Below are 12,679 nucleotides of genomic sequence, written 5' to 3' on the forward strand. Positions count from 1 at the left end.
AAACACTTGGTGAGTTACATCTTATAGCTGATTATAATTAAGTGTTCTTTCCATTCGTCCTAAGTGTATGAAATGCTCATTATTATTCACAAGATCCAAACTCCAAGTTTCCTTAGCTTGGATAAAACAAAAGAACATGTGTTCATGTACATAGAGAGAGAGGTGCCTGTACATAAACCCAAATGTTCTTCCCTATTGTATAGAAGATTCACCAAAAGGTTAATTGTTGCTTGACAGTCTCAGGGACCGATTACAATGATTTTGGTTTGTTTAGGATCAGTCTCTAAAAGACTCCTCAGGAACAGGAGCACTGAATCACTGTAACACACATTTCACTATGGTGGTTGAGCTTTCCCAAAAGTTTGTGGTACTGATTGAATCAGGGCCTGTGTGTGTCCTTGTGTGCATGTCTGCACACATGGTTGTTCAGGGCTGTGCACAGATGTATTTCAGAAGACCACAGCAATTTCTCTGAATTGTGCACTTGAATGACAGGAACAGAAGGGAAGGAAAAAAAACACTGATATTTCCACCTCTTTGCCCTTTTATCTCATTATTACCTCTACAGAGTGTGAAATTCTGCCATTCAGGCTCAGTAGTGATTTACACCCATTTTTGAGTGGTTTAAATAACTCTTGCAGGTGCAAGACAGTGAAGAATCAGGGCACTGGAATGCACTAGCCACAAGGGTGTACTTAGTGCCTTATACTGCAGTAGGATTGTGAAGAACACCATAATGACTCTTTACATTCAATCCAAGCTGCACTTAAGTGTGTATGTGTACAAAACAGCTTCAGAAGAAGTGCAGCAAAGGACCTGGAAAGCTGAGGTATAATTCAGGAAACTTCTCTAGGTTAATATGCCAAAACTTGCTAGATGCATACTCACAAAAATAAAACACTAGAAAACCTAAGTATAATGTAGAGCAGATGCAGTATAAAGGCATTCCCTTCAGCCACTAGAATTGGGTGAGTAAGCTCATTCTGCAGCAACGGCAAAGCATGGGGCTTCTCTCTTGGTAATAGAGAGATATATTGGAAATAGAGCGTGTAAAAAGCAATGCCCAAACATCTGCCTTTCCTCCCAGCTTTAGAGGAAGATGCACGTGCTGTTAGGATCTCAATAGTTTTTCTACATTTTGAATAAATAGCCAGTTTTTGGTGTATTATTTAACTCTGGTTTTCTACCAAAAGCACCTATCTCTGATCAGGTACTTTCTCTTGTTCACACTAACCTGACTACGGATGAGGTAGCCTAAGGACTCATTTATTCCATTGATGCATATATTGCACTCATCCTTTGGATAAAGGGAGGACTCTGGTTTCCTACACTATCAATCTAACACCTTACATGAACGTCAAATGTGATTAAAAATGAAGGAATGTGACAAAATTAGAGGTGAGCCATAGTTACATGCTCAAAAAGACGAAAAATAGGATTAATAACTGATGCCGGGAGAGAGGTGAAGCATGCTTGCAGGGAGTAGAAGTAGCAAATGTTATAGATGGTACTATATACTAGGAATGAACATCAAAAGCCTTGGAGGCTGGGTTCAGAAGCTTATCAGAAGTTACCTCGGCCTATTTGATTGAGAATTCATGCTGGTAATTTCCAAAGATTGGATTTCCTTGTGAGATCTTTAGTAGTTTCTCGTCTGGGTCAGATTAAAGGACAAGAAGAACAGCTCTGCTGGCACTACAGTATTGCTGCTTGCTAGCCTACATAGAGCTCGAAAGTACACAGATTTCAAAAAAAAATATATAGAAATAAAGTAATCATATAAAGCCACATTTCTTTTCATGCCTTAGAACAGTGCTGCGTGTGGTATAGTCACTCCATGTACACAAAGAAAACCCAGACACATTCTTTTATCTTTTCCTTGTTCCCTATATGGGTCAGGCAGAGGCTCCTTTTCATGGAAAGCTCCATGCCTAAAAAAGCATGTGGCCAAAATTAGGTACCTAAATTCACAATATCTAAATAGGGTCCTTGGTATTTATCTTTTCAACATTAAGGCACTTAGAACGCTTGTGCTGAATGCTCAGCACCTCTGAACAGCAAGAAAATTAGGTGGCTGGCTTAAATACATCAGATTTCCAGTGATTGGCAGGCGTGTGCCCTGGATCTTTTTTCTGCCGTGCATTTTTGTTACAGAAGGGATACGTATTTCTCAGTTGTCATCGGCGCTAAATAGTGGCAAGCTCTCACATCTTGCCATCTAGACAGCCTCAAAAGGCAATGAAAGGAATTCAGCTCACCGGTGCTGCATTGAAAGGGATTCAGGATAATTTGGTCAAAACAAATGCATCGTTAGTCAGTCTGCACAAGGTATCAATAAATCAATGTATCTTTTTGGAAGCCCTGAATGGAAGATGGCCGTGGAGCAGAGCTGCCCCGCAGCAGCCAGTGCATGCTGGGCAGGGAGGATGGAGCCCTGCGTCCTCCCGAAGCGCTGCGGGCCGCGAGGAGCGCTCTCCGGACACCAGGTGGCACCAGGGACCGGCCGGGGAGCCGGCCGCCTCCCAGCCTGCAGCCCCATCGCGAGCACAGGTGCTGCAAAGCTGTTGTTTTCCACGAGTTACCCAAAATAGTGAGCGAGAGATATTTCCGGAGAATAAAATTTCGGTACCTGGCACTGACTGAGCTTGCAGCATGCTGCTGGAAAAGAGTGCCTTGTGTCACAGCCTGGTGTTATTCTTCCTCATACATAAATACTCATGGAGGAGGTTCTGTATATTATAGCCTCTTAGAGGTCCAATATGAACATGTTTATCTCTAAAATGATAGTAGTTAAGCTTTTATTCCTGTTTACTGATGCTCACAGAATTTTCCCTAGCCAAAGAAGCATCTCTTAGCTTTTTGTGCCTACAGACAAAGTTAGGAGGGTTGACTCCCAGCACAGAGTTTGCAGCTGAATGTCTGGGCTGGCTGGAAGTTTATTCTGCTTCAATGTCTGTTATTATGGGATGACTGCAACAGCAACAAATTTGACAAAACAGAGCAGTATATAATAATGTAAACATAATTACCCTAACTTTGTGTTCCCACTGGCAAATTCTTTCTGAAAACTCCTTTCTCTTGCTGATTTTTCAGAAATGAACTTAAAATGGAAATGTGTATATTTATTACAAAATGTACACATTTTTTTTAATATTTAATTTTATTTTTGTCATCCTCCTCTGTGGATCCTCCACTGCTGTTTGAATGTCGCTCAGCTCTGTTTCCATTGAATCTGAACTGTGTGAGAGCCAAATCCACTGAGGTGCCTGTGCAGCAGAGGATTCAAAGTTTTGATGGAAAGGTTCTTCACATTTCTCAGATCAGCTATTTCCAAACAGTGTCATTCAAATCTAGGTCACAAGGAGGGAGTTTGTCCTTCTCGCCTGTTAAAATTTGTATCAGAAACTGTACTAAAAATCCATACAGTTTGTGTAATACGTTTCTTTTGTGAATAGCTGCTTTGAGTTGCTATACTGACAAACAGATGTAAATAAAAAAGAAAACAGCTTACAAATGATTGCTTCATTTGTGCTTGGCCAGCATTATGGAGGTTTAGGGTACCCCGTGTCACTGGCTGGCAGCATAACCTCTTTAGTGCAGGTTGCATGCCTGGACGTGAGCGTGCTGCTGGGCTGTGCATTCCCCAGTGATCACACAATTAAGTAGCAATGACTGGCAACACTATTGCTCAATTAGTCTATATAAGATGACAAGCTAGAAGATATTTCGCAAATAGCTCTTCCAGAGTCACTTGCCTCAGTGAATTCGCTTTAGAATGAGGCAGCATATAGACTTATTTTAACTGAAACACATTTTCCCACATCATCAGTATTTCTTATGGCTGAAAGCAACTGGTCAAATTCGGAGAGTTAGACCAATGAAGACCAGTGAAGTCAATATTTTTGGATGGATAAGACTGAGAGAAGCATGGAGCCTTGTCTCACAGTCAGTGTTTATAATAATCTGCAGACATGGACCATGCAAGGAGGACTATCACCCTACTAGCAGCTTGTCATGAATTGTCATTTGAAATGATAACATAATTGTGCTCATGTACCGTCATGAGGTGGCCTGAAGCCAGAGCCTGAAGCAGCCAGATGAGCTGCTAAAGAGAGGTGATGTCTTCCAAGTCTGAGCAGGTGGAAACAAGATATACAACTCATTCTTGCCCATAAACATGCTACTGCTTTTCTCTGTGCCCTTTGTGGGTCAACACTTGGGATGGAAAAGTCTTGGCTGCTCTGTCCTGAGTTTTAGACCACTAGGATATTACAGAGTGGCACAGTTTGAGCATCCACAAGACAAATGATTAAGCAGAAGGCACTCATGTAGTTCTGCTGTTATTCCAAAGATGTCCTGTGGCAGCAACAGAGCTCAGTTGGTGCAGTGACCCTGCACTGGGAGTAAGCTCCTCTGTTGCAGTCCATGGGCATACAGGACATTGTTGCCAAGTGAAAGATGGACTTACAGGTTCTTATCATAGCTTACTTCAGGTATTTGCTCTGATACTTGTTTGATATCTTTTCATACATGCTCTAAATCTGTAGAGGTGCTATTAGCAGATCAGGAAACCAGCGCAACTTTTCATCAAAAAAAGGATGTGAGTGCCCAACCTTCCTATTTTCTGAGGAGGTATGGGATGTGCTTCGAGGATATTGTTCTAGGAACCAATTCTCAGGCCTTTTACATTCTTGCCAGGGAGTTACAACTTTGCTGTCATCATTACAGAGAGTGAGAGTGGCAGAGCACTGGAACAAGCTGCCCATAGAGGTTGTGGAGTCTATTCATATAGAATATGGAGATATTCAAGATCTGCCTTAATGCCTACCTGTGTGACCTGTTGTAGGGAACCTGCTTTAGCAGGGGGTTTGGACTAGATGATCTCTAGAGGTCCCTTTCAACCCCTACAATTCTGTGAGTTTGTGATGTACTGCTCCTGGCACAATGTGCAGTGGTAGGCTCGAAAGTGTGCCCTCCTGCCTGCTGCCTGCTGACTATTGCCTTTCTGCTTCTCTGTCCTTGCACCCATACCAACTGCATTTGCCTCATTTTCTATGGCTGAAAGATGATTCTTCTCTGTGAATGTCTCCTCCTGTCTCTGTGACTGTGGGAAAAAGTCTGTGCCATGTGCCATGATCTGTGGCCTGAAGTCTAGCTGGGCAGGTTTTGTGCCAAGCCCACCTGTGGCTGTGTGCTTGGCTGTGTCTGTGTGCGTGTAGCTGTTTGCTGGATTTGGGACTTCACAGTTCAAGTGAAGTGCTGGTGAGGACTGGTTGATCCTTCTTGAAAAAAAAAAAAAAGGGATTTACCAACTCATGATGAGCACAAAGAGATGATTAGTGGTAAGGTTGTAGGGAAGAATATGCCAGAATATCTTGAAGTACAGAGAGAGAAGATTTATCATAGAATTAAAGATGAAAATAGGTAGAAATTAGCAGTTGAGAAGATACAACCTAGAAGAAAGAATACATTGTTTATTAATTACAGACAGTGAAAGGGTAAATTTAATCAGGATGGAGTACTTGATGATTGAACTTCAGACAAATATGGCATTTGGGAAAACTGATGAGATATTAAAATAAGAGATTGTGAAACAGCAAACTGGGACAAAATTTCCTATTATCTGTTGGGTATTTTCTTAAGAGAAATTTTAAATACTGCCTTAGCTTACATCTTCTAACTTGTCATTTCTACAGCATACAGACAAATGGCATCTATTTCTGTAACCTCTGTAAATTATGTCTTCATACATTTGAAGAACCTTCTGTAATGTAACCAAACTGAGTTTATTTCCAATAGGAGTCTGAAGTCCAATTTGCTAACTTTGATGAGATCAGAGTTTCAGCTGTAATATGTCATTAACCTGCTTGCATGCATATAATGTAAAAAGCTCAAACATTTTATATTCAGGAAAAGAGAGACAGTATAACTTGTTCATTGAACCCAGCTAAAATTGTCTTCATTCCTCACCCATTTTGCATGATTTATGCTCTATATAGTAACAGGACAAACATAAAATCTTTACATATGTGAAAGAGAAGAATGTCTAAATAGAACCATTTAAAGTCAGGAGTCAGTTTAAGTAGGGAGTCTGTTCTTTTTAAAATGCATTAACATTGATCTTAGTGTTCACCAAATGATAACAAAGTATGGTCCGGAGTGCCTCATTTACCCATTTTCCCACTTTTACCACTAGGCCCTATTGCTGCTTTTTGAAACAAAGCTGCCTAATTTGGTCTCTGGCAAATAAAACCTCCTGCACTCATGGAATAGTTGTTCATTAACTGTTTGTCCATTTGCATGATACTTTTTAACAATGTTATTTCACACCTTTGGGTAGGAGCTAAAAGAGAAATACTTCACATTCTAAAATTATACTTCAGATCCACCATAAATTAAATACATACTGGGGCCTGTGAAGCAATGGAAATGTGCCATGACACTGGAGAACAAAAATGTTCACTTGTGTTTTTATCCCAATCAAGGCTTTCATCAGCCAAAAGGAGACAGTCTGACTGAGTCAAGCGGAGGAATACAAGCCAAACAGAGGATGGTGAGTTTGTCACATGTGTTTTTACACAATCAATTAACCTCTGAGGTCTTGATTTATCACTTTGACTTATAAAGCGGACCCAAGAGAAAGCCATGAGTTGGAGATAAACGTCACTTCTCTCCAAAGATAGCGTGCAGTAGCCCTATCTACACGAGAAACTGTGTACCTTTAGGAATACCCTTTAGGACTGTCTAAAAATACAATGCCTAAGAATTCTCTTTTTTGCACACAAAAGAAGAATGACTTCTAGGTACGAACACTCTACTAGAAACTTGCAACCCCATTGCTATGATAGATAAGTTTCCTTTATTATGGCCATGAGGAGATACCACTGCTCATGGTAGAACTAGTTTATATTTTATCTGTCTGAGGCTATTTCCACATTCAGCTTTGCTCTCCAGCTTTCCTGACCACAGTGTTTGATCAAAGATTTATAGATAAATTAATACTGGTGACAGCCATTTCACTGCCAGCCATTAAGTCAATGTCATTAAGTGTTGTTTACTTACCAAGAGTTCAGGAGCAGGGACGACAGCATGGTGGGACAGAGGGAAAATAAAGCCAATTCAGTGTTACAACACTAAAATTCATCATCTGAGGTTCTAGTGTTAATGGCAATAGGATATGGGGAGTGTAAAGAATTGCATGGCTTAGGTCTTTGTTAGAGAGATCTTTACACAAAACATTTGAAGGATTTGCCCAAAGAGGGTCATAAAATTTGTGTGAGTTTCCCTTTTGCCTTGTCTGTCCTTGGTGGTGGGAAGAATCCCAAGTGGAAGGTAGAGGTGGAACAGATCCATGCAAGACAGCACAAGCTGAATCCTACTGCAGTATGGATGTTCCTTAAAATGTTTTCTCAACGCTGTATTCTGATTTAGCGATAAATTATGTCAAAATTATCTTTATCCACACAAGTCACCTGTCTTTTGGTGTTTACTCGATTTGTCTGATGGCAGTTTATTACCCTAACCAGGCAGCCTGCATTAACCAGCCTGCTTTGCAAGCACCAGATATGCCCTTTAGCCCTTTCTAGGGTCAAATGGGAAGACCTAAAATGTTTTTAACTTCAGTTAATTCAGAAAAATGCTTGAGCACAGTGCCTAACATCTCCTCATTTTACCACACTAGAACAATGCCTGGAAAGTTTGAGTTATTTCATGTAACTTAGAAATGTGAATGTGTTACGAGTCAGCTTTGAATATGGCCTCGATTCCAAAAGGTGTTATCATCAAATCAAAATTATTCACACATGTCAAGTTAACATTTTATTTTTATTCCTTACTCAATTTTTGGCAAGCTTACAGGAGCTGTCAGTGTTTCAGTATTTTGAGAAGAATATTTTAATAAAACAGTGATGTGCTGAAAGGGGTTCACAAGAACTCACTAGAGGCCCTTGTTAAAATTCTGCCACCCTTCAAAAAATTATTCTCTTGCCTCTCAAGGAGTTCACCCCCTCTCTGGATACTGCTAAATCATTTCTGCCAGGGATGAGTTTCATCCCTTGGGGCTCATAAAGATACTTCTGAAGAGCAAATTGTTTGCCTTTGAAATAGACCAGATTGCATGAAATAGCAGACACTTTAAAAATAAATTCCTGGGGTAGCAACACTTTCCCGCTCCCCCCGTGCCAGCATCCCATCCAAGCTCTGCCACCCGTACCTCTCATTGTGTTATACTATCAAGTACTCAATCTATTTCTCGGGAACAGAGTATAAACAGTTCCAGCAAGTGCACTTAATGTAACTTTTTTTTTGCCAAGTGGCATTGCCTCCCTGCTAAGCTGTGGTAATAGGAAACCTTTCATATATAAAGGTAAAAGAACAACGGAGCCAGGTTCTCCCTGCTAGCACACAGGGCTTGAGTTTAATTCAGTTTAAAGGAGGAAATTTTTGTAGGACTCTGGTGTTAAAGTATTGTAACATATGACTGTAATAAAATAAAAAACATATTAGGTGCAATGAAAAAATGCAGTACTTGAAATAAAAATTGGAATTCTGGTAACATAGCCCAAAGTGGTTAATTCTTTATTACTTATTTTGATGTGATTGAAGTTCTAACTTAAAGCTGTGTGGACTTATATGAGGTTTGTCTCAGTTCCTGCATATGCCAGACCTTCTTTTTAAATACTTTTTCAAAAGAAAATATCTGGATTGAAATCCCTTATCTCCTAAATGTAATCTTCCCAGTCACTCAAAAGTGGGATCTAATCTGTTCCTTTGTGCTGTGTAGGATATCCATGGACCATATTCTGTAATCACAAAATTTGTTCTATGGTATTCTTCTAAGTTTAAAAACAGAAGTGAGACCTTGTACATCTGATCCAAGTGTAAATGAATAAATACCATTGCTTTTCATTGGCCAAAAGAAAACATGAATGGTCCTTTTTCTTGATTGGTTTGTTAATCTCAGAACATGAAGAAGACTGCTTAAATGGGAATACGATTAACTCCTTTCAGAGCAAAATTCAAATGGCCCATCTGATAAGTTGTATAGCTTTACTTTAATTGCTTCTGCCAATTCAAAGTCTGTGGAAACTGAAAGGAAAATATAAAACATCATTTAAAATAAATAGATCTTAATGTAAAAGCTAACAAGTATAACAACTATCCTACTGTTGCATTGTGTGTTTTCAAACACTTTTAAAAAGTGCTGTGAACTCTGAGGTCCTGCTGTTGTGACCTAGAGAACTAAAATCCTCTTTAATGGTATCTTGCTTCTAGGCAAGATTTAGGTTCACTACTTGTGTTCACTTGTTCACTGACATTAGTCCCATTTCTTAGGCCAGTGCTGGAAAATAGCACTGATGTGCACTGATGTGCCTCGTGTGATCTGTTTGGTGGTCATCTTAATAAGAATTAACACACCAAGCAGCACTTTAATAAAAACTATTGCTTAAAACCTACTCCAAGAATGTGTTGGTTGACTCTGAAACTACAGTATCATTATATTGTTAGTGATTTCTTTGCAGGGAGTAAGACATGACTATGAACAGGTAGCACTATTTGGAATTTGCATCAAGAAACTGAGGCTGTAATCCCAGTACTGACCCATTGAAAAAATCTGGGGAAACTACTCAGCCTCTCTATGTTTTGGCTTCTCTCTTACATGCTGTAAGATATTTACCTCCTCTGTGAAGAGTTCTCAAATGAATTTTGATGAAACGTGTTATAGGAAATACAGATACTGGTAATATTTTGATAGACTCACAGGATCAAAAGTGGCTGAATATCCAGGAGAATTATCGTTCTCCTTAGTAGTTCACAGCTGCAGTAACTTTTGCTGACTGGCAAATGGCTAAAGCCTGGAATTTCTGCTTTATTTTAAAGACATGAAATGTATAATTAGTCACTCAGAAGAGTTAGAGTTGAAGGGAAATGTATAATGTATAAGCACGTAACAGAAGATACTGCTTCATATGCAGTTCAGAGTTAAGGGAAACAAACTTTTCTAAGAAAAGTAATTGTACTGATACCCATAAATTAGGTTATGTGGACCAAAAAATTAGAAGATAATCTTTCTTGGGTTTTTTGTTTGTTTGTTTGTTTGTTTTTTGTTATTGTTTAAGGACATTTTCATTGTCAAGATTATCTCCACAGTTGTAGCAGAAAGTTTTTATCTGGCATTTCTTGTATGTCCAAGTCCATAGTTGTAGCCAAAGCAGGATTCAGATGGATGTTCACTGATATTCTGCTCAACAATATTTATTTATTTATTTATTTATTTAATCACAAGAAAAACCTTTATTGGGCAAGAATACTCACAAAGTTGCTTTTCAGTTTAACATTTGCTTTTTTAATGTTAGGCCCATGATGGCTTATTCAGTGTGTGATTTTTGCAAACAATTTTTTCAAGTACTACCTGGAGTCTTATTAATTAATCAAGAGTTGTTCTGATTTTGCCAATATAGCTGGAGAAGTGTGAAGTGTGAAAATTCTTAATTCAACACCCAAGCAGAGAACAAAAATCTTAGAGAAGCCCTGAAGTGCCATGTTCTTTGAATTGAAACAGAAATATTTGCAATGATGTATTAGCCTGACACAGCATATCACTGAAAATTAGTGTGGCATGTCATCTTGGTGAGCAAACCATTTTTTGGGGGGAGGAAGAGTAAAAGTAGGAGTTGGGAAGGTGAGAATGTTCAGATTTTGACAACAGTCCTAGTATGAGAATCATCACAAGCCTTGACGGAGTGTCTAAACAGCAATTCAAAGAGAATGCTTGATTATTCAAGCTAGAAGAAACTGCTGAGAAAAAGAATTGTCTGCGCTGAAGATCTCTATGGACCATTCAGCTTGGTGGCAGCTACAGATAAAGAGATCCTTTTTTTTTTGTTTTGCTTTGACAATACTTCTATTGAATTAGCTTTATCCTGACTTTGCATGCTTTCTGTGACATATTAAGCAGAACCAGTAACTGTTAAACCTGTCCTCTGAGTCAGCAGAGTTTTTAAGAAAAACTGAAAGGTATCATTAGTTTAGATTGCTTTGGAATCTGTTGTGTAAAATCCTTAAAGCACAAAAGAGGATATAAGAAATGTCAACATAAAAATCCATCATTAGACTTTTCCAGTGAGAATTTCATGGACTAACTGTCCAGGGTACAACATTTATTTTGAAAGGACAGTTCATTGTCAATCCTACTCATTCAAAATATTTATTTCTTCACAATATAGTCATGTGCACATTGAATTCTGCATATATATTATCCTTATTTACTTACTCTGTTTTGTTTGTTACATAAATGTTGGGACGGGCTACAGTTGTTAAAAATTACATATGCTGTTTAGTGCAGTGGCAATGATTTATGTTGTTATGTAGTATAAGCGCTATGGAGATATGCATTACAAGGTTGGATGGAGATTGTTACAATGATAGTGCAGAGCATACATTTGCCAACTTTTCAGGTGATGGAAAGAGAGAACATATTACCAGGACTCTAATGATGAATTTAGAAACAATTTTATTTCTTTGATATTGCATAACATATAGCAGCCTATGCACAGTTTCAGTCTGAAGACAGACATGAGAGTTATTACATTTATTTCATTTCTGTTTAGATGATGAGTTGATGAAATATCATTTTACAGTATCAAATTGAAGGAATACATTCTATCAAGAAGTATAGGCATATTAGAATAGATTTCTCTTGCTATTTTAATTGTTGCAGTCCTGCATAGTGTTCTGATCTTAGGATCAATTAGCACAGTGCTGCTACACATCTACAAGGTGTTTATTGACTTGCTGGACTGTGTAGTAACAGTGGTTTAGGCCTGAATTCAGATTGTAATACAGTTTGAATCATCAAAAAAAAAAAAAAAAAAAAAAAAGTGACCCCAGTAGTCTTCAGCAGAGGCTGGTGAAATAGTTCCTTCTCTAAAGAAAATATCAAATCATTATTACGTGAGTTGCTTTGAAAGTAATGCCTCCTATTTATTTCCATGGAAATGACAACAGATACAAAGAGCACAATAACAATATTTGTTAGAGCAAATTCTCAGAAACAAAATGCTATTTTTTTCAGCAGAGACACCACTGTTAGCATAGGGAATCACCACTATTAGCAGTTTTGCCAGCAATGAAAGGAATCTGAATGTCGCGTTGATAAAAAGCTGCACCAGCAGATGTGCTTCACTGTCGCCACCGCTGAAATGCACTACCCACCACCTCACTATCCTCACACCACTGTTGGGTCTCCACAAATGTTCAGCAAGCATTGATGAATATCAGTGGGTGCCATTTTTTCCACATGGAGGAATTCAGTGACACACCTTTGCTTCATCCACACTTCCATGTTAGGCACCATTTTGTCAGACTGCCTTTCTGCTTCCATCTATCACACGGCAACAAAATGTATTAAATATTGGTAGGAAGGTTCAATCTCTACTGCTATTGGATGAACATCTGTCTCTAATGTAATGGGCCAACATAATAAAACAGGAGGCATCAGTTTTAGTGCAGCCATACATAGTATGGCTATCAAAAAATTCAGAATGGAGAAATTTAAACGTAAGCAGTAGCTTTATAATTAGAAGAGGACATAAGAATTTCTAACAATAGAGTACAGTACTTCTTGCAGTGCATAGATTGTGATGCCTTGGTATACTGAGCCACGTCTATAATACCTGAC

Source organism: Phasianus colchicus, chromosome 7 (assembly GCF_987193195.1).
Source record: "Phasianus colchicus chromosome 7, bPhaCol1.hap1.1, whole genome shotgun sequence".
In the NCBI taxonomy this organism is placed as follows: domain Eukaryota; kingdom Metazoa; phylum Chordata; class Aves; order Galliformes; family Phasianidae; genus Phasianus; species Phasianus colchicus.